The sequence below is a fragment of the Lagenorhynchus albirostris genome, chromosome 5 (assembly GCF_949774975.1).
Source record: "Lagenorhynchus albirostris chromosome 5, mLagAlb1.1, whole genome shotgun sequence".
In the NCBI taxonomy this organism is placed as follows: domain Eukaryota; kingdom Metazoa; phylum Chordata; class Mammalia; order Artiodactyla; family Delphinidae; genus Lagenorhynchus; species Lagenorhynchus albirostris.
In genome coordinates this window covers 86197411-86219856 of record NC_083099.1, presented here as the reverse complement: position 1 = coordinate 86219856, position 22446 = coordinate 86197411, and the positions used below count along the sequence as shown (strand labels likewise).

General features: G+C 49.8%; 1 protein-coding gene across 3 annotated transcripts in view; it reads left to right on the top strand.

Moving 5' to 3' along the window:
- Positions 1-3195: 3195 nt before the first annotated feature.
- Positions 3196-22446, top strand: part of BOC (BOC cell adhesion associated, oncogene regulated) — a 79710-nt gene continuing 60459 nt past the window's right edge. For all 3 annotated transcript variants that reach the window (XR_009540765.1, XM_060150606.1, XM_060150605.1), the window contains exons 1-2: positions 3196-3244; positions 7307-7398. The gene's annotated coding sequence lies outside the window, so the exon portion shown is untranslated. The remainder of the gene's footprint in view (positions 3245-7306; positions 7399-22446) is intronic.

Genomic DNA, 22446 nt, shown 5'->3' with positions numbered 1-22446 from the left:
GGGAGCATCCTCTCTTCATGTCACTCACTGCGATTCCTTCCAGTTCACTCTGCACAGTTTCGTGATAGGCAACTTATATGGATCTACAATCCCTGCCTACCCACCCCCAACATAATAAACGTGACATAATAAATGTGACTTCACATAATAAATGTGACTTCCATACTAAATGCTGCTTTCTTGATAGAGGCCCAGATAGCCCCCAAGGAAGCAAAACACCAGAGGGATTCACCATGAGCAAAGTGGAGAGTAGCAGAGAGCACCCGATCACAAGCCCACACTCTGTTTTGAGACGGCTGGGCGGTTAGAGGGGGGTAGGGATGGTAGTGATAGGGAAACTAATAAAGAGGGGAAGGGAGAATTAGGCAAGGAACTTGCTCCAGGCAAAGGGAGTTCAGAGATACAATGTCCTTACAGGGGTAATAATAATAAACGCAATTATGTTAATACAAAGAGCCATAAAAACAATAAACACGTGTGAGTTGCCAACAGTGTGCTTGGCGCTGCGGCAGAATTAAGTCCTCTCGGTTAGGCTGTGATCTGCATTCTGTCTGAACTCTGTGGGAAAGATGAGCAGCGCCACGCCACGAGCAGCCTGGGATGGAGGGAAGTACAGGCCCTGGGGTCTTTCTCCTGGCTAAATAATGTTGGTAAGGACTTCAACCTTCTTTGTTTTCTGTTGCGCTCTGACTGGTTGACTCAGGGTATAGGGGACACCCAAAGGCCAGAATGGAGGGAATCAAGAGTCCTGGGGAAAGTCTTTGGAAGAAGACAATGGGAAGGGGTAAGAGACATCTTTGAGATGTTGATCCATGAATAGTATATAAAAGAATATAGAAGAATCAATATGAGCGTTTCATGCATAGGTTCCTCATTGGTATCCCACATTATCAGTGAGAGTGGTACTTGGAGTCATTTTTGAAAAACAGACAGCTCAATACTCTGCTGGGGGCTCTGGGGAGAGGGAGTGTTTTCACTGCAGTGGAAGGCTGGCTGGCCCATTCCCTTGGGAAATTGAGAGTTCTGTACTCAGGATGGGCCCCAGGCCTGTACTCGTGAGTTGTGCCCTAGAGGAGGACGGTAAGAAGGTGGAAGCTGATATGGGCATTGAGTGGAGAGAAAAATAGGCCTTGGAGAATGTTAGGGGGAGAATGTTGGAGATTAAGAGAAGGAAAGTGGGGAGGGAGGGAACTGGAGAAGAAAGGAGTGGAAAGAATACAAGTGCATAGTTCAAGGAAGGAGTATATAGTCTTTTTCACCTTGTTGAAAATGGATCGTCCCCTTTCTCCACTTTCCCCTGGGGACAGACCCAAGAATCCAGGCACGTGGAGCTGAACGTTCCAGATACATCAATAAAGAAACTGGCTCATGCCTGGATTTCCAAAAGCATGAGAAAAAAATAGTACAACATATTGATTAAAGGATGTTTGTGTTGCCCTTTTAAACATCTTTGGATTCAGGTTCAATTAAAATCATATACTTGGTGTAAAGTATGCATTTTTACTGATGAGAAACTGAAGAAAATAAAGTTGAGGCCCAAAAAGGTTAGGTGACTTTCTCAGAGCCACATGGTAGCTTGCTGCCTCCCAGTGCGGCTCTCCTGCCATAAAGGAGGCGGCACCTTCCTTCTCCCCACTCCCTGCCTGCCTGTCCACTTTCAGAACGGTTCCTTCCCACTTTGGCACAAACTCCAGCGAACGCCTGCCTTAACCCTTCTGGGTCTCGGTCTCCTCAGCCTCGGTATAAGGGTGTGGACTGGATGACCCTTCACTATGTTTCATCACTTACAGATTAAGAAGGGGACCCATTTGCCACCAACTCAGTACGTGCTTGACTTCTCAACACCGTGGAAAAGTAGTTTTTAAAACGTGGCCCTGGACACACAGCATCAGCACCACCTGAGAACTTACTAAAAATGCAAATTCTCCGCCCTACCTCAGACCCTACCGAAGCCGAAACTCTGGGCGTGGAGCTCTGCAGCCTATGTTTTAATAAGCCTGCAGAGGGTTCTGATGCAGCTCAAGTTTGAGAACCGCTACTCTGAATGCTTTTCTGCCCAACACTAAAGGGAGGGCTTAACACGCACACGCGCACAAGGACGTAACTAACTTTTCTCTGTGGCCGCTACCCCTCCCTCGCCTCCCCACCCCCCATCCTTTTCCTCGCTCTTCCATCCTGGGATGATGAATGGAGGTCAGGGCAGGGCGCTGTCAACGGAGGAGGACGCGGCGAACCCTCCCTTCCCCGACCCACCGGGTGGGTCGGTCGCGGGGAGGTAGCATTGGGGCTGTGGTTTCCTTATAAATTTCTCGACAGCCGCTGCCCCATTTTGGGGGCATTTAGGGGCGCGTTTAACAACAGTTTACTTTTAATGATTTATCCAATCATTTGCAGAATGAAGGAGACCATTAAGAAGGGGGGAGTGTCAGAAAAAGACTTGGGGAGAAGAGACTGGGCGAAAGGAGGGAAGGATAGCGTAGCAGAGCAAGGGTCTGAGGTGAAGCTAAAGAGAAATGGGGGTTCCGGGGAGCCCGTGGGTGTGGGAGAAAGGCGGAGGACTTTGCTTTTGGTACCGGAAAGAAAGTGAAGTTTGGGGAGAGCACGGGACTAAGGCGCAACAGAAAGAAAAATGGGTATTAGGAGAAAAACTGAGTTTGGGGGTACTGTTTTTTTTTTTTTCCCAGCTTCCTTTCCAAGACTTTCTTTGCTCCACTTTGCTCCTCCCCCTCTTCCCCGCCTCCTCTTCCCCCCTCCCCCTCCTCGGGCGGTAATGGGAGGCTCCTAGGCAGAAGCAAAAGAAGGAATTGTTTGCGAGTTCAGTCATCCAAAAAAGCTTCTTCCATATGGAGGGACCGGGTGCGCAGGGCGCGGCGCCCCCTGCCTTGTCCTCCCGCTGCTGCCGCCGCGGCCCCCGCTTCCTGCCGCAGGGACCCTGAGCCCCGGCCCGCCGGTGTCAGCCGCCGCGAGCGCACTCGCACACTCACACTTACACAGGCGCACACACACTCACACTCACGCCCGCCGCAGCCGCACGCACCCGCACGCGCTCTCCCTCCCCGGCCCGCAGCTTCTCGGTCCGGGGCTCCTTTGTTGCTCCCGCGGCCGCCGCTCTCCCGTTTTGTGTGTCCCTGGGTGTCACTGTGCGGGTTGTGTGTCCGTGCGGCACCGGGCTGTGTGGCTCTCTCTGCGCCCACCGCGCCCCCGGGCCCCGGGTCACCCTTCCCAGGAGCCGGCTGCACCAGAGGTGAGTCACGTCGCTGAAGTTTGTTTTCTTTTCATAAAAAGTTGTGTTTATTTGTTGGTTTGGGGAGGGGAGGGGGCGGGAGGCGGCCGCAGGCCGGGCGATACCGAGGAAGCGCCGGCGGGTGGCTGGTGGGGACGCGCCGGCGGCGGGAGCGGGTCCCAGCGCTCGGCCCGCGGGCTCCGGCGGGGGGCTGCGGCCGAGGCGGGCGGCGGGGTGCCGGGTGGCCGCCTCCAGGCCCGGGGCCGCCGCATCTCGTTCCGTGCGGGTGCGGTCTGGACGGTCGTTCCCGGAAGCTTCCCGGTGGAAGAAGGGCCCGGAGAGCCTCCCAAACTTCCCCGGAGGTTGACACCGGTCTCCGGCTCCCAGCGCGGGGCTCTGGGGAGAAACCCACAAGGGGTCGGCAAATACACAGCACCACCGCACACCCATTTGGCCTCTTAGGGGGTGAGGGTTTACCGTCTCGGAGTTTAAAAATAATAATAATAAATAAATTTTAAAAATTAAAAAAAAAAAAACTAAACCCAAATGAGGGACCGAACGGACCGGGTGCAAAACAGTCCCAGAAAAGCATCCCCCGCTAGAGGGGTGGAAGGGCCGAGGCTGAAGTGAGAGTGTCCAGAGGTCCTCCTGGGGTTGTTCTCTTGGGGGTTTTTGTTGGTGTAACTGTGAGAGGTTGGGAAATGATCCTTTGGAACAGGTGGGAAGGGGCTGTGGAGAAGGGCAAGGAACCCAGGAAGAATTTTCTGCTGGATTTTTGAAGGCTCTGCTTAACTTTCAGGGTGCCCAGTGTTAGTTTGCTCTTCCAGATGGTAGGAGGATTTTGAGGGCTGGGGGTGCAGGCAGACCTGGTGGAGTTTAAGGAGCCCTAGGGATCTGTTTGCTTAGTTTTGTTTTGGGTATGGGATTGCAGTGGCAGTGTTACTTGAAAGGTTGTTGTGTGCTTCCAGAGATGTGGCAGTAGAGCTAAGAATACCCAAACCACACACCAGCGATCCTAAACAGGCACTTTCTGGGCGTGGTGGGGTGTTCTGCCTCTCCCCCATCCCTTCTCAGCAAGTTCAAATGGGTTTGCATAAGTTTTTGACCCAGAGTTACCTCTTTGAATGGACTGAGTGAAAAGTATGTTGTGGTTTCAGGCCCTTGTGCCACCTCCAAGTGCCTTGTACCCAGCTCACATTGGTCACCTAGATCTTTATCACCCAGAACCTTGCAAACACTGGCCATTGAATGAATGAAATTTTCAAAATTCTTGAATGCACAAACATTTCTGATTTATTCCACAATTGGGCCCTAAGCAGGCAGCCTAGCCCTGTGATGGTTTCTCATCTCTTTGGTTACAGTCAATAAATCAATCTCCATTTTCTCAAGGGCAGCGTGACAGTATTTAAACAGTCTCCTTGGACTAAGGTGGGGACGGATGCCCCCATACATCTGTCCAACCTGTTTTCTGAACTTAAAGTGAATCTGAGGCAAGAGTTTGGCCATTTTGAGGTATGTAACGTTTCTGAGGTCTTATGATTGGTACTTTTTAATGGTTTCATAATTGAAATCTAGAAGGTTCCCATGGTAATCTTGAAGCACCTTGGGGTCAGTGGGACAGAGGCAGGGTGAAAACAGAAGTGGAGTTATGATTTTCCTGCAGGATGAGTTTTTGGAACGAGTGTATGGAAAATGAAAGAAGTAAGAGTTGCCGCTTTGCTGACATTGCCTGCCCCCAACTATTGCTTAAAGTTTGGCCCTTCAGGAGGCCGGAGACTGTCTACACCTATGAAATCTGAGGATTGAGATGTCAGACACTGTCTCGTTCATCCTCTGTCAAGAGATCTCAGAAGAGGAACACTGCAAGAAACAGCTTCTCAGGAGAAACTGCCCAAGCCACAGCATTGGCTTTACTGAGGAGAGGAAGTTGATAGAGTCCAGGATAGTTGGTTCCTTGACCACAGTTGGGATGGGGTTGTGGTGGGATAGAGGGAACCCTGCTTAGCTGTTGATCGGTTGGCCAACTTGAATAAGAGGGTGATTTTTGTTCCTTTACATCCTCCAAATGGGTCCAGAGATTTTCCTTTCTTTGAAATGCTCTTTCAAATGTTTGGGCTCCTAGCTCTCTTCAGCAACTTATCTGTGGTTTCCATACCCTAAGAAGGAGTAGGAGATTTTACTCATGAGATAATTCAGTTGACTTCCCCAGGGATCCCCAGGGTATAAGCAAGGATGGTGAGAAGTGAACCTGGTGGTCACAATATTCCATGGGACCCTAGGGTTCTGAGTTCAGATTTCCACAGAGTCACCAGTATGGTTAACGAATAAGGGTTTTCCTTTCTGTGTCTTTTAAACAAGCGGATAGAAGCTGAAGAGGACCCAAGTGCACCAGATAATTGCTTCCAGTACTTTCTGTCCTCTGAGTAAGAAAGTATTAACCTGGCACCAGAAGATACTGTACATTGGGAGTTTGCTTTCTTTCCTCCAAACCCCAAGCCTTCTTGCTATCTGTGAAAATAAGGAGGAGGGTGGATGGAAATTGGGGAGGGAGAGAAAAGAAAGTGATTTGACATTTTTTAAAGTGTATTTACTTTAACATATGGAACTTATTGTCATCTCCATACTTCAATTCAGCAAAAGTTTATAGCACATCAGACCCCAGACTGGGAGCTTCTTTGTCCCAAGAAAATAAGCTTTCTTAGTCACAGGATGGTTCTCCAAATGACCCTCCCCTCCCAATTTTTATTTTTTGCACAAGCATCTACTACTAATAAAAAAAATGTGTTTTAAAGTTACCCACATTGCCATACTGTAACTGTTTTTGTTCATCCACGTGCATACATACTTTTCACATAGCTCCAATAAAAGTAAAGACTCTTGTAGTCAGACAGCCCTGAAGCAGCTCTACACTTTTGACCAAAGACTCGTAGGGAGCAGGTATATCCAACCACTTTGCTATTGCTGGGAACAGCCTAAATCCTGAGAATGCTCCCACGTGGAGCCTTTACATGTAATATTTTCATCATTTATGAGGCTGGATCAAATATTTGGGGCTGGAGGGTGGGATGGAAGAGGGTATTTGTTTTTCATCTAGAAACCCATGTTTACAAAAAGCCTTCCTAAATAGGGCTCTTGCCTCCTTGGAGCCCTCAGGGTTGGAAATGGGTAGAGAAGGGGAGGTGGAATCGGGAAGTAAGACTTAAAGGATCCATCTCAAGTGGCACTGCCCTGAGGATTAGGAAACTTGGCTTGGACCCCTGGCTCTGCCTGTGGACTCCATTCACACTGACTCAATCCACTGAGCTAATTGCTCACTAAATCTCCATTACCACTGAGTTAGCTCCTTCCCCAAGCTTGCCCAGTCTCTCCTGCCTTTCCTTTTATTATTCCGCCATCCTACCATCTTTTCCATTTCTGCCACCACCATGCTTCTTCATGCCTTTGACAGTTGCTGACACATGGCTGGACTCCCCACTGTCTACCCATCACCCCCCTACCCTCACGCCCCGCCAACGCCCATCGTCCATCAGTCCCATAAATTAATCCCCGAGTCTAAGCTTACAATCTAAATTTCTTCGCCCTTTCACATGTGGCTCTGTCTCATCTCTTAATAATATTACCTTGATAGAACCCTTCTGCTCCAGCTGGACCCATCTATTAGCCGACCCTTGATTTTGGAAGGGATTCACTCCTGCTGCTGCCTTACCAGCCCCAGCCCCAACCCCTTCCCTGTTAACCCACCTTACTTCGTATGAGGGCTGCTGATAATGTGTTCTTAACAGATATTTGGTGAATATTGGTGAAAATGGACCACTGGATGCAAAGGTAATGGTTTTGTAAGAGCAACAGACTGTTTTCAATGTAATCATTGTCCTTCATCTGTTCAGTTCATTTCTAGCAAGAGGCCAGGTAACTGGAGATTTAAGGAAGCCTGTGGTTTAGAAAAACTGCTTTTTCTCTGTTTTCTTATTTGTAAAATGGACTAATAAGGAATTACTCTGGTTTATAGCAATGTACCTTATAAAAAGCAAATACTTTCAAAGTGTTTATTTATTTTGTTTGAGACACTTTCTTTTTCCTCAGGCCCAGAACAAGCTTCCTGGAACCCGTGACCCATGAAGTCTTGTCAACATTCACACCGTCTGAGGGTATCAGCAATGAAGTAGAAGAAGCAGGTGAGGTTTTCTGCCCATAGTCTAATATCTCTAGCCTATTGGGTCAGTCATATTTTCATGTTTTATGTTTCTGCTTGAAGATAAGAGTGTTTCCCATCCTTCAGTATTGAAAGGGTCCAGTTTTGAATGGAATCTGAACTAAACAAGTTGGTTCTAGTTCAGCTCGGATAGTCTTATAGTCAGAGCCTGTGGTGACCTCTTTCCCCTGGTGTGACCACGTCACCCCCCTTTCCCTGTGGCAAATTCTGTTCAACATGTTGGTTATAAACCATTTACTGTGGATTTGGAGCCCAAGACTGCTGTGGAAAAGTCCTGCTTAGGTTTGGATGAGGAAAGTCCTGTGTTTATGTGTCTACCAATGGTATTACAGCAAATGCCTTCTCATCTGATGTACTGGGCTGTGTTTATCTCACAAAACCCAGAGGGATTCCGTGTCATACCATCTTCTGAAATAAAGTTAGGAAATAGTTTCTCTTTTCCTAATGGTGGATTTGGCCTTATCTTCAAAGAAGGCCTTTGATGTTTGGGACAGGGTTATTGGGCAGTAAGAGGAAATGGTAGGAGAAAGATCAGAGCCAATGATACACAGTCACCTTAACTTGGTTGCCAGAGAAAACGTTGAGGAAAGTCTCAACTAGTTCTCCTAGTTAGTAACGGGAAAGTACATTTATGGGTTGAATAAAAAATCATCCAAAAGGAGCTGAGCAGCAGAAAATATGGAAAAGAAATGTTTATTCTTCTCCAAAATGAGTTTGGACAGCATTGGACAAGATGAGGGTGATGACTCATTTGTAGGTTGGAGCCTACATCCTTTCAACAAGCTTTTATTCAGCGCTCGCTGTGTGCTCAATATCAATACCGGAGCCCACGCCTCCAGAATTCCATGACTGAGGGGAGGGGACATGCAGGGCACGGCAATGCAAACTCCAGTGTGAAAGTGCTTGGACTGGGTCATGAAGAAAGGCTCCTGGAAGGAGGAGAGCCTGGGAGCCTCTCAGGCTAAGTCCTAGAGGCAGCGATGGGGCTGGCAGGACTGAAACGTTCTTTTACCTCTGCCCGTATGTTGTTCATTATTTTCTCCCTGCAAACTTACTTTTCCTAAGCAGATAATAGACTGAAGTATTAAGTATTAAGACAGGAGATTTCAAGTTCAGAGTGATTTTTTTTAATTTTAGTAAAGTTAAAAACTGGAGGGGCTTCCCTGGTGGCGCAGTGTTTGAGAGTCCGCCTGCAGATGCAGGGGACACGGTTCGTGCCCCGGTCCGGGAAGATCCCACATGCCGCGGAGCGGCTGGGCCCCTGAGCCATGGCCGCTGAGCCTGCGCGTCAGGAGCCTGTGCTCCGCAACGGGAGAGGCCCGCGTACCGCAAAAAAACCCAAACAAACTGGAATCTCTGCATTAAATACAGAACCTCAGAAATGCGAGTCTTTGACAAGTTTCTAAAAGCAGTTACTGAGTAGCTTTCAGGGGAAAAAGGAGAAATTTGTGATCTTTTCTTTCTCAGCCAGGTCAGATTTTAGCTGAGAATGCTAGAAACACATGCCTGAATTCAGCTTTTCACTTTTAAATTCCATTTGCCCTTTGTTCTGCTGTCTGGGGTAGGTTTGCTTGGCTCTGAAATTATTCCCAGAGTAACAAGTGAGAAGACGTTTATTTTAGGGGCAAATAAAAGTTGCTGGGCTCTCCAGTTGCCCAGGACCCTCCTTGGCTGCTACGAGGTGGCTGTCGCACAGGATGGGAGCTACAGGTAAGAGGAGAAGGGTGTGTAGAACTGGTTGGCCTTGGAGGCTGGGCTGGAATTGGACTCTCGAAGAGAGCACTCCGCAGGTCTCCCGGCCTGCCAATATTTTTCCAGAATAGTCCCAGCCAAGTGCCTTGACTAGTCTGAACTTACCTAACATTGCAATCCCAGCAGGTCTATTAGGTATGGGTCACAGTTAATTGGAGAGGAAAATTGGGGGGTTCTGGGTTTCTTACTTTTCTGTGGAAGCAGAGGCTGCTCTTAATTGCTTCACAGAGCATCTCCCCCGCCACCCCCCGACTTGGCTGTCTGCTTTTCTGCCTGTTGACTGTCGTCCCACAGAGGTGTCACGGTACCTTGTCCTTTTTTACGTACTTGCGCCCGCGTGAGGGATTTCATCACGCAGTCAGTCAGCACAGTACCCACTTTTGCAGGTGAGACCACGTAAAGTGACGGAAATTCACGGCTGTGTACTTGTGTCGTTATGAACAGATGTCTTGTAGTGAACAAGTTACATAAAAATCTGCTGTGTTACAGCCAAGGGTTAGAATCTAATGTCTCTTGCAATGCACAGGCCTTCCAAGCAATCGCCTGCAGCCCTTTCTGGACAGCGCTGGTGGTCTGGCCGTCGTGAAGGCCGCGTCGGCTCCAGGTGAAAGCCCCGCAGTCAGGTGCCTGTCGTTCTGTAGCCTTCTGTTGCAGAGATGGAGGCTGGGTCGTCAGGCCCGGCTCTCGCCTGCCTGGACGGTGGCAGCTTGCCAGCGCGTTTCACTGGGTGGTCTTCAACAATGGGAGGGGTGGGGAGCTCAGCTCTCCTCACCAAAGGGGAACAAGAAGGTTGGCAGCCAACCCCGTCACTGAAACACCACAAAGGTCCCGAGTGTGCTTGAAAAGGACAGAACAGGTCGCTGAAAGCAGTATTGTGATGGAGTTCATTTTTGTTCCCCGGATTTTACAAACCAAGCCTTACAATGTATGCGGTGATTCTCCCTCAAGAGGGTGAGCACACACGAGCAGCAGGTGCCCTCCGTCACGGACGTTCCCGTGCCCTTCATTCCCTTACCCTCTCAGGGAATCAGCTGTGGACCCGAAGGGCAGGCCGAGAAGGCCGAGACCGGCAGATCCCAGTGCCAGAGAGGCAGCTGCACCCGCCTCCGTCGTCCTTCTGATGACGGGGAGAACGAGAGCTGCCATTTAGCGAGACCTACTGTGTGCCAGGCCCTGCGCTGAGCCCCGTGAGCACTGTCCCTGCAACCCCCCAGCAGTCCTGTGAAGATGGGCAGCATGATCCTGTTGGGCAGATAAGAGAGCTGAAGCCTAAATAATTGCAGGGACTTGTTCTGGTCTCACAGCTGGTAAGTGGCAGCTTACCAAGATTTCATGGCAGGGCTGCTGACTCCAAAACTCGGGCTTTGAGGAAAAAAAAGTATCCAGACAATCTCCCCTCTCAGTCTCTCTAAGTAGAGCCCCCTTAGCTTGGGAGAACTGTTTCTTTTGCAACTAACAGTGCAAGGGGCAGGTGGCGGCCTTTATGAGACTTGCCTTAAGAGACATGAATTGAAAACTGGGGCCACAGCCGGAAGGTTTTGAGTGGTTCCACAGCAGCAGCCTGAGGGAGGCTGGGTCCTGAGGCCCAGATGATGTCTGACTTCGTAGGCAGTGCTGAAAGCTGCCTCTGTCTTGGGTCTCCTCTTGGAACGTGTCTCCCGGCTTTTGCTCGCCCTGGGACATCATCTGAACTGGCTGTCTGAGTCTCTGCTCCCACTACAGGTGCCGGCTGGATCCACGTGCTCCTTGGGCCTCTGCAAGTCTGCTCAGGGTCCTCTGAGCCTCGGCAGGGGGAGGGGGGAGAAGGCGTTCTGCCCAGCAGGCGCTTTTCCTGGTCAGGAGAAGTGGTAGCTTGTGCAGAAAAATACCCTGGGGAAGGAAGTAGCAACTTCGACAGACAGGTAACTGACAGGAGATGGTACCTTCCAGGCAAATACAGGGCAGCCAGCAGAAAGAATGCTACGGGCCGTCACCTGCAGAGCAAAACCGAGCCTCCCAGCTGGCTTCAGAGAGTGGGGAGATTTGGCTGCCATGAGCATGGAGTTGCCCTCAGTTCCTTGTTTTTCTTTAACAGATGTGGAAAGCCTGAAGCCAGGATGTTCTGGCTTTGCGTGTGTGTGTGGCGGGGTGGGTATAGGATACCTGGGTTTAAGATATAATTATGTGACCAACTAGTTGGGTAACCCAGAGGAAATCATGGAAACTCTCTGAGTCTCTCTTTCCCCATCCTCGCAAGCTGCCTTTTCAGGGCACTATGTGGATGCAGAGACACGGCACAAGGGAACACTTTTGATGCAGAAGGTTCCTGCCCACCTCAAAAGCCTCTGGCATCTGTGCTCACCCAAGATGAGTTGGGAGATAAGACATTTGAGGGAACTGGCCAGAGGTCAGAGTCTAGGCACAAGGGCTGCATCTGCTTCTGTGGCTGTGTTTGTTTTCTAAGAGCAGAGGCCTGAACTGAAGGCAGTTACATCCTATTGCCAGATAAGCTGCTTTTCCCTCTCTTGTGGGAAGAGACAGTGAAGGCCTCAGGGTCTGGCAGGACTTGAGAGAAGAAAAGCTCTCGTGGCAAGAGGATCCTGGTTCGCACTGTTCCTGAGAGAGGTCTGAGGAGAGTTGGGGTGACCCCGTCTGAGAGAGCAGAGGTTTGGAGTGAATCTTATTAGAAAAAGGGGGAAGTGCTGGAGAAAGACGGTTGTTGCAGGAGGGAGCCATGTCTCTGGGGCCACTTCCAGGTTGGAGATGGTGTGGCATCCTGGTTAAGGGCGGGCTTTGGAACCAGACAGGCCTGGATTTGAACGTAGCTTTGCCAGGTGGTAGGCGTATGACCCTGGGCTAGTCACCTCCACTCTGAAACCCTAGTTTCTTAAAGTTGTTGCAAAGAGAAAGCAAGATACTGCATATAAAGCGCACAAAATGCATTGTGAACATTCAGGAGAAGGTGGCCGTTAATAGGAAAAGAAAGGAAAGAAAAATGGACTGGAAGGAGAGTTATCAGGGGATTGGGCAGCTGGAAAGAGGAGTAGGTGGAAGGCTGCACTGATGGAACCCCCCACTGGCTCAGGGAATGAGAAGATGGGGAAAGAGAGGAGTCCACAGTGGGGCAAGGTTTGCCCCAGGTGCCCCCGTAGGTACCAGTCTTTAGGCCCGGTCCCTGGGAAGACAGCTCCCACCCAGCTTTCTCCTCTGCTTCCTCCCTGCTTCAGCATATTCCATTCTACTGGTTAGGCCCCAAACCCGAGAGTCACCTTGGACTCTGTTCTTTCTCTCATACTCCACTTTAAGCTGGCCAATGATGTTGGCTTTATTTTTAAGATGTACTCAGAATCCTGCAACTTCCCACCATCCTTGTCTTCCAGCAGCATTTCTTACCTGGTCTATTGCAGTAGCTTCCTAAGTGTTCTCCCTGCCTCCACCCAGCCCTGACCTCCCTGCCCGCAGTCTGTTCTCCATGGAGAAGTCAGCGTCAGCTTCCAAAAGAGGAGCCAGGCGAGGTCAGTTCTCTGCTCAACACTGTGCGTGGTTTGCTTTCATGCAGAGAAAATGCCACACACTGTCAGTGCCCTCACCTCCCCTGTCCGCTCCACAGCCTCAGTGGCCTCCTTGCTGCTCCTCTGCCTAAGCAGGACAGCCTCCCTTCCGGGGCTTCGCCCACTGCCTGGAAGGTACTTCCCCGATAGCTGCACAGCCCCTCCCTCACTTCATTCAGGTGTCTGCTTCGTGGCCACCCTCACTGGACTGCCCTTTATTAAATCACACTCCCACCGTCATTCTCTCTTCCTTCAACCTAATCTGTTCTTTCTCAACGTTACACCTCCTGACGTATCTCTACTTGTTCATCTCATCTCATCTCATCTACTTGTTATTGCCTGCTTATCCTCTAGAAGGAGAGATCCACGGGGTCTGGGACTTCATGTTGCACCTCACCACCTCCCCAGTGCCTGGAGTAGACTCTGGGATGTAATTGGTACTCGATTTTTCTTTTTACTAGTCTACAGGTCTTTCCTGAATCTCAAAATGAGTATAATAAGAGTTTCAAACAGAATGAAATCATCACCTAAGGATTTATATAAGAAAAATGCATTCTGGGTATATGTATACGGGGGGAATGTGGGAGAGAGGGGCAGGGAATTCTAATACTATGAGGGTGTCTGTTTTATAAAAGCCGGAAAGCAGTGTGCTTGGCCGCAGCAGAAGTAGCCCAGCTCCTCTGTCTTCCTCAAGGTGACTGACTTCAGGAATGTCCGTGGATGCGCCATTGTGCCACTGTTCCATCTGTAAGCGGAGGGTGAGAATGGATGCCTCTCTGGCCCTTCTGCATCACTCAAGAGGAGTTTACTGAGCATGGACTTTGTGTCCAGCACTGTGCTAGGCCAGGCTGGGAGCTGCAGAGAAGCCCAGGGCATCCTCACTCCATCAAAAGTTTATAGTCTAGCTGTTCATCTGGAATTTCCTAAGTGTGCCTGGCCATCCGCTGCTCCCTTCTCTTTGCACAGTTGAATGAGAGTTCTGTTGCATCTGGGACGTGAGGAACACGGGAGGAATTTGAGACTAGTTCAGTTCCCTACATATGGGGGCCTGGTGGAGTCAGGCCCCATGGTAGGCACACAGGTGACAGAAATTGTCTCTGTGATTGGAGAGTTGACAGCCTGAAATACAAGGAATAGGAGGTTTGGATGTCTGCCCAGAGGGGGATAGATCTGACTTCAAATGGCATCTCAGTCATTTCTAGCTTGGTTCTAGATTTAGAAGCTAAGGAAGAGTAAAAATAGGGGCAGATATCCCAGAGGTCTCCTGCTGACAACAAACGTGCCTGAGAAATTACACTACCAAGATCCCCAGACCCAACATCTACAGCATCTCAGGAGCTGGGGAATAGTCCAAACCTCCTCCTCCAGGTTTTTTTAACTTAGAAAGAAATTAATAGGCTTTTTTAAAAAGCAGTTTTAGGTTTATAGAAAAAAATTAAGTGAAAATTACAGGGAGTTAACTCATACCCCTCCACCCCTACCAATTTCCCGAATTACCAACATCTTACGTTGGTGTAATGTGTTTGTTAGAATTGATGAGTCAATGTTGACACATCGTTATTAATTAAAGTCCATAGTTTACATTAAGACTTATTTTTTGCATTATACAGCCTGTGGTTTTGACCAATGCGTAATGATACACATCCACCATTACTATAGTATCAGACAGAATAATAGTTTCACTGCCTAAAAATCCCGTGTTCCACCTATTTGGTCCTCCTTCCTTCCCTCTCCCAATCCCCGGCAACCACTGCTCTTTTTACAGTGTTTGTAATTTTGTCTTTTCCAGAAGGTCATGTACTTGGAATCATACAGTATATATAGTCTTTCCAGGTTGGCTCCTTTCACTTAGCAATCTCCTCCCGTTTTTGTTTTTGTGGTTTTTTTTTTTTGCGGTACGCGGGCCTCTCACTGCTGTGGCCTCTCCCGTTGCGGAGCACAGGCTCCGGACGCGCAGGCTCAGCGGCCATGGCTCACGGGCCCAGCCGCTCCGCGGCATGTGGGATCTTCCCGGACCGGGGCACAAACCCGTGTCCCCTGCATTCTCCTCCAGTTTTAAACATGGCCTTCTCCACGGCATGCCCCCTCACACCATACATCCAGCTGGGGTGCAAGGCGCTGACAACGGAGGAGCCCACAGCCAGGGCTGAGACCCACCTGCCCAGAGCCCACGGGTCTGCAGTGCTGCTCCTCTGTCGTCATCCACTGGACACACCTGGCGCTGGTGCTACTGGAGTTCAGCCCAGGCTGGTAAACTGTCGGTTGCTGCCTGTGTTTTGGTTCCACATCTGGAAGTATCGGCTGTGCAGACCTTGTGTCACGCTCTTAAGTAGACAGACAGGAGCACCGGGCCGTTTGCCTTCCTCCTCGCTAGTTTGGTTTACTTGCTCTGGAGCTTTGGACAAGCGGCGGGGACCTGAGCCTCCCAGGCAGGCAGGGCAGGCAGCACTCCTTCACGCCGTGCTGTCTCAGCCCCAGTGGTGTCTGTGCTGAGCCCTGGGAGGCACTGAGCTTCAGGGCTTGTTTTGTGGTCATTAAGCAGGAAGACTGATCAGGCACAAAGAGAGTGAGAACGTTTTCCCTGCCAGGAAGTGCTTCTTTCTTCAGTCAGCCTCACAAACGAGGATTCCTTGGCGGGTGTGTGTGTGGCAGGAACCCCAGTATTCAGTGCCGTCACCAGTCATTAAACGGTGAGGCTCTCGGGGGATGAGGGATAACGATGGATTTTATAACTAGAGCAGGAGGACCTCCTCCAGCCGGGCTCCAACTCTGGACCCCAGTTAGAGGAAAGGGAAGTGCGTGTGGATGGGGGTCACGTGGGCCATCTGGTTGAAGCAGGCTGCAACGTTCCAGGGCTGAGAGGAAAGGGGTGTACTAGGTGAAGAGGGTTCCGACCCTGGGGAGCAGGGACTGAGACCCCAGCTTCTGTTGCTTCTCTGTGGAGTAAACGAAGAGCTGAGGCCAGCTAGCACCTCCTCACTTCCAAGGACACCAGGCAGGTGCCTCAGAGTTCAGTAAAAAGGAGAAAGAAGACATGGCCTCCTTGGAAAGCCAGCTCTCAGACGGTAGAAACTCCATGCCAGTCATCCAGTCCTCACCACCTCGTCCTCTGGTTTGCTCTTTGCCTAGCCCACCCTCTCATCTGTATCCTGTTCAGGGACTTGCTGAGAGCTCTTGGGCTGCCATTCAGTGGTTCTTCTGACTTGTACCCTGTGTAAGTGGAGACTAATAGTACTTGTCCCAGGTGTGTCACCAAGACTGTGAGCACTAATGCAGTGGAGTGTTGAATGCTCCTTAAACTCTTCAGAGAAGTACCGTCTACAGGCAAGCCGTCCTTGCTTTTGTCGTTAATTGTGGAATCGGGGTGGTGTGCCCTGCACCCTCTTGTCTTCCTGGGTCTCGCTCCAGCATCTGGAAGGCTGTGTCTGATGACTGACCATCAACACATGGGAGGCCTTGGCCCTTGTCACAGTTTGCCTGCAGAGGCTAAGGATAGAGAACTGCTGAACATGGGAGGGTGAGACCCATATTCCCTGCCAGATCCAGCCTTCACTCCTGAGTCACCTCCTCACGTGCTGTCCCCCCAGGAGGTCCTGTGGGAGAATCCCGGACCGGCTTCTGTAGGTGCAGCCAGGCAGGGTGTGTCAAGGCGCAGGGACCACGTTTGCTAAACCAAAAGATAAATACATGATCTGACAAAGCATTTGCATGGGACTTTTTTCCCCTGATTTTGGGGGGAAAATCTCAGAAACACTGAGTTTATAAATACCTTGTGATGTATTAAAAAATAACCCTTTAGGGCTTCCCTGGTGGCGCAGTGGTTGAGAGTCCGCCTGCCGATGCAGAGGACACGGGTTCGTGCCCCGGTCCGGGAAGATCCCACATGCCGCGGAGCGGCTGGGCCCGTGAGCCATGGCCGCTGAGCCTGCGCGTCCGGAGCCTGTGCTCCGCAGCAGGAGAGGCCACGGCAGTGAGAGGCCCGCGTACCACACACACACAAAAAAAAAAATAAAAAAAAAAATAACCCTTTAGTACGAGGAATGGCATCCTGTCCAGTTGGGGGCCATGCCAGGACCTCCCAGCGGCGTGGTCGCCTGTTAGGGCAGGTTGTGCAGGGAAACGCGGCGTGGCCTCGCCACACGTGTGAAGCTCCAGCGAGTGTTGGTGGAAGGAAGTCTCCAGGGCAGTCTGCGTTTTCTCTAGCACTTTCTCTACGAACAATCTGTGGGAAACCAGGGCAGGGTCCCAGTTTTACCCACCACTGCCCGACTCCCCTCTCTAGAAAAAGCCTCCATGGCCGTGGAACAGGGAGGCTCCTGAACAGCTACGTTCTACAGCTTTCAAAGTCAGGAGGTGAAGAGGACCAGCCTGCCCCGTTGCGATGGAGTGTGAGGCAGCAGAACTCATTTTCCCTGCACAAGGACACTAACCAAAGTGCTAGCGCGAACGCCCGTGGTCTAGATGGGGGAAAGGCAGTGAGGCCTTGTTTCTCTGAACCTCGGCCAAAATGAGGTGTGTTACCCTTCCCCGGGCAGGGGGTTCTGACCTGTCTCCCACCCTCTGACAGTCACGATGCCCGCTGCAGCCAGCCTCCCTTCAGTCACTGAGCTTCCACGCTGAGCTGTTTCTGGTTATCCAAAGACCCAGCCATAAACCTTGCCTAGAGCAGTGCTGTTCATGCCTCTTCAGGCATTTTCCACGTGGCCCCAAAGACATGTTTGTAACCCTAAAGAGTGGCCTTTCAGTTGATCAGCCAACAGATTATCGAGCACCATGCGTGCTGCCCTCAAGACACTTACAACTTAGATTCTGAATATTTCCCAAATCCAAGCAAGAGGTCATTTCACGTTGAACTGCGTTACCTACCTTCTCTCATTGGAAGAGCCCTTGGCTCAGAGGAGGTGCTAGATGTCACCATTATCATCATGATGATTATTACTTTGGCTTTTGAGATAAGCTGCTGATTTATAATTCCTTCCCAAGAGCCCATATTCTCGGAGAACTTGGCTATCTAAAGAGCTGTGTCACTTACGGTATGTTTGGGAATTTTATAGGTAGAGAAATGGAGGTCCAGAGAAAAGTGATGGTCTTTCACTCGGACCCTGAAGCCTGTGCACTTGGGTGGTTCTGCCATCAGGGAAAAGCCCACCAACACTGGGGACCTGTCATTGGTGAGATATGCTCAGGGTTCTGGGGAAGGCCCATCCAGGACAGGGAACCCAGAAAGGAAGCAGAGGGCATGGGGGGCAGCCAACAGGGTCCAGGTTCCCAAGCCAGAGCACCAAGGAGATAGGCTTCTCAGGGCCTCCTCTGGCTGCGGCCAGCAGTACCCTTTCAGGGGTGGGGCTGCCTCTTTGGCCCAACACTAGGGAGCCTTTAAAGGTTGAAGAGAGGTGTACTGCCCTCCGTTACCAGAACCTGGGCGCTCGTGGAAACCTGCCGGACAGTGCTATTTGGCTTAGCTCTGGTGGCATGGGGAGCAATGGGCGGGGGTGGGGGGGCGGGCGTCCTGGAAGTTGGTGCAGGACTGAGAAGGTTTGGGATGATCTTGTTCTAGTCATCCTATTGAAAAAGCAAGTTTCATTATTATTTAAAAACTCAAATACACAAAAGCAGAAAGAAGAGTGTCATGAACCCCATGTACCCATCACCCAAATTCAACAATTATCAAGACAAAAGAGTTTTTAAAATACTACTTTGGGGCTTCCCCGGTGGCGCAGTGGTTGAGAGTCTGCCTGCCGATGCAGGGGACATGGGTTCGTGCCCCTGGTCCGGGAAGATCCCACATGCCGCGGAGTGGCTGGGCCCGTGAGCCATGGCCGCTGAGCCTGCGCGTCCGGAGCCTGTGCTCCGCAACGGGAGAGGCCACAGCAGTGAGAGGCCCGCGTACCGCAAAACAAAACAAAACAAAAACTATTTTGTTTTCATTACTCTGCTCTGTGTGCAGATAGGACAAGGATGGACGCCACAAGGGTACTTTTTCCAAAAGAAGTTTGTGATCCAGTCTTCCCATGCCCTCCTAACAGGAGCATGGAAAAGAAAGAACCCCAGCCCAGGGCCCTCGGGTTTGATTCTCAGTTGCTCCACGCTGCTCTGAGGTGTTTCTGTGTGTCTCCTTTACCAGATGCTGAGCTCTTAGAGAAAGCTTGAACTTTATCTTCGGATCCACAGAGCTTCATATTGAATGAGTGTTCAATAGGTGTTTATTGACTTGGAAGGCAAAGGATTGTATGCGTCAAAATGGACAGGTGTAAGTGATGTGAGTACTTAGTTCACCATTTGGGGAGGAAAAGGGGCAGCTGATGGGGTTTAGAGTTGAGTAAAGGGCCATTATCTGAACTCTGGGGGATCCTGAATGGGTGAAAGGTTAGGCGTGATCGTTCTGCAATGCAGGGACTCCTGGTTTGGCCAAGAAGGAAGAAGTCAGCAGCAAGAGATGACAGGAGAGAGCTGGGTCAGAGCTGCTCTCTGCCTGGTGCCCAGATTCAGGTGTCTGCAGACCCGGGTATGGGGGGACAGGGGTCTAAGAACAGAGGCTCCAGCTCCAGACCCATTTTTCTGGGTGGCCAGAAGCAGTCCGCAAGCCGCCTATGCCCCCAGGACCCGCGTGTCATTCCAAGCACTGTTTTTATTCATTTTGGAGTTGGCAAGGAACGGGCTCCTCCAAGTGTGAGGACCAGAGTCTGCTTCCAGCCTGTGGAGTGCTGGGCAGCTCGGCTGCTCTGTGGCCCCCTGGACAGCGTTTGGGGTGGTATGAAATGGGTGTTGGAGGGACAGGAGGGGAGATGCTGCAAACACCGGCTCAGGTCTGACCCTGGGTGTAGCCAGCAGGGGCCTCAGGCAGGGTTTGCCAGGGCCCACACAGACCCCAGGGAAGTCTCCAGGCCCCGACTTTGATCAGCGACCTGCCCTTCCCTTCCCTGCCTGGTCTTTTTCAGTTTAAACTTCGAGCTCTGTCCTCGCATACACGCGTGATGTGTGTGTGAGCGTTCTAATTTTTATCCTTGGCAGAAGTTAAGACACAAAATGGATTTGGAAGGAGATGAAACCAGTCTTGGTATACGCTGGGTAGCGGCAGCTTCATTCCTGGAGTGGGAGGGCCGCAGGTGGGGAGGGGCTGGGCGGGACCCAAGTCTCTAAGGTTGGGGTGAGGCGCTGCTTCCACCCCGGCAGGGGCCAAACTGAAAATGCACTTCTTGGGGAAGGGAAGGCCGGAAGCTAGAGGCTGAGCTGTTAACCCTTTGGGATGTCAAAAAGCCAGTTCCAGGGGAGCCAAAGCCCACTGGCGCAATCTGGTGTTAAGTGGATGTGGGACCCCTGGACAGCCAACACCTGTTCTACTTCCTGGTGGTCTGTGAGGCCCTGAGACTGTTCTCAACTTGTTAAGGGAATCACTGAGGGCACATCAGGTTTTCATGTGCAAACGCTAAAATGTGCATATGCTTGGAAAACTTCGGTCTCCTGCTAAGCTGTCTGCCCCCAGAAGTGGTGGTGCCCCAGCAGGGGTGACTGTGGCCCAGGGACCTGTTTACGTGTCACCTTTGCTACTCCGGAAGCCGTCTCGGCCCCCAAAGTAGGTGCTGTTTGCGACGGTGGTCTCTCTTCTTGGGTTTTTATTTCCGTGTGAAGAGGAGAAAACTAGGAATCTGAAAGTCCAGAAAATATCTGGGGATATCTGAGAGAAACTTTGAGAAAATGTTTTATTCATTAACGTGTATTAAGATATTCAATTTGTGGAATAAAAGAAAATAGCTTTAAAAATGGCAAGAATTTCACTAGAAAGAATAGACCAGGGAACGTCTTTATACAAAACTCGCAATTCCAACCGTGGCATCCCGTGCAACCAAGGCATCTCTGGCAGACCTTCTCTGTCAGAATGACCCACAAATCCATGGCGGAGACTCCAGGGGTTCTCAACCCTGGCTGCACATTACAGTTTCCAGGAAAGCGTTTTGGAAATGCTGATACCTGGGCCCCACTTCCACAGGCTCTAAGTGAATTTGCCTGAGGTGCTGCCCAGGCGTTGATGTGTCTTCGTGTCCCTGATGATTGTTCCATGCAGCCAGCGTTGGGAACCTCCAGTCTTATGCTTATGTAAGACCAGAAGGAAGATGAGAGAGGTCAGATTAAGAAATGGAAGAATTTTATTGTCTCTCACTACATGCTGGTGCATATTACGTGGATCCAGACTCAGAGGGCCGCGGCCAACTTGTGGATGGGATTGAGGTGCTCACTCAGGGCTGACTCCCGCTGGGGTGGGGGACTGAGCATCCTCACGAGTTGGCTACAGAGTGCATTGTGGAACCTGACGAACCAGTCCCTCCCGAAACATGGTGGCTAATGCATGACTCCAACCCAGGCTGATTTTGGATTTTTCAGCCTTCCTCAGTTTCCTTTTTCAGTTTGTCTGCTTAAATCTACCAAGGACGCCAAGACCAGCAGGCAGGGGAAGCAGGTAACCCTGGCTTTGAATCCTTTACTTGAGTAAGATGTTTAACCTCTCTAAGCCTCAATTGCTGCATCTGTAAAATGGAGATGACAATACTACCTCCTTCACAGAGTTACTTAGAGGTTAGACAAGATAATACGTGCACATCATCTCACACACAGTAACTCAGCAAATGGTCACATACTCTCTTTTATGCTAAGATGGAATATTTCTTCCAATTCTAAATATTTGCCTTAATCTCATATTACAACAAAACCTGGTGTGTTACATTCACTAAATCTGAATGACTTTTAATTACATTTACTAATCAGTTAAGTTAGGAAATTAGTGATTTAGCAGGAAAAAAAGGCAGTCCTTAAATGTTAATATGCCCAACATGGTAATTGCAGCAAACGAAGTGCTTGGTGCGTATTTTATACAATTTACTAAACAAAGTAATTTCAGATTAGTAAAGGTTGCTAAAAGAATATTAATTGTGTTTTCATTTTTTCCAAAATACTTGTCCACTTTGTGTGTACGCAACAGAATCCTGGAATTAGGGGAGGGGGTTCTTTGTAAGCCGAAGGAGTTGACTGTTGGATATAGACACAGGAAACACTTTAGATGCGATCATGGAGCAAAGAGCAACATTTTATAGCCCAAGGAGTTGTTAGGAAATGAGGCCCTGGGCCTATGGGAAGATAAAATTTCAGTGATGACATGATAATATTTGGGGATAGTTTTTTTTTTTAATTTAACTTTTTAATTACAAAAATAACTACACACTCACTTGGAATATTTCTGAAGTGTTTAGTATAAAAAGTGCAAATTTCCTGCTCTTCACCATAACTGATGTTAACATTTAAGTGTCTCCTGACCTTATCCTATGACAATCCAAATAACTGTACACCACATATTCACATGTAATTTTTTAAAATTACAAACATGGGTTGCTGTTTTACAAGTTGTTTTTGGGATATTCTCCAGGAACCTCTTAGGCCAACATTGCCCAAAGTGTATTTGATGAAATTCTCCTCACTAATGGTACTCTGAGAAAAAAGAGTAGTGTGGTCAAGTCAGTCCAGGCCTGTGGTCAAATAAGTCCAGGCCTGTGGTTGAGTGAGTTCAGCCTTCAGTGCATACTCTACCCACCTTTTGGTGATTCACAATAATAACAGCCCATTAAAGGCTCTGAAAAGGCCTGCACTAAAGAAACCTAATTTGCTTTTCTTAACAGAGCATTTCCCTACATTCTTTTGGCTAGCACATTTTAACAACTGATAGATTTTTAGAAGGCTGT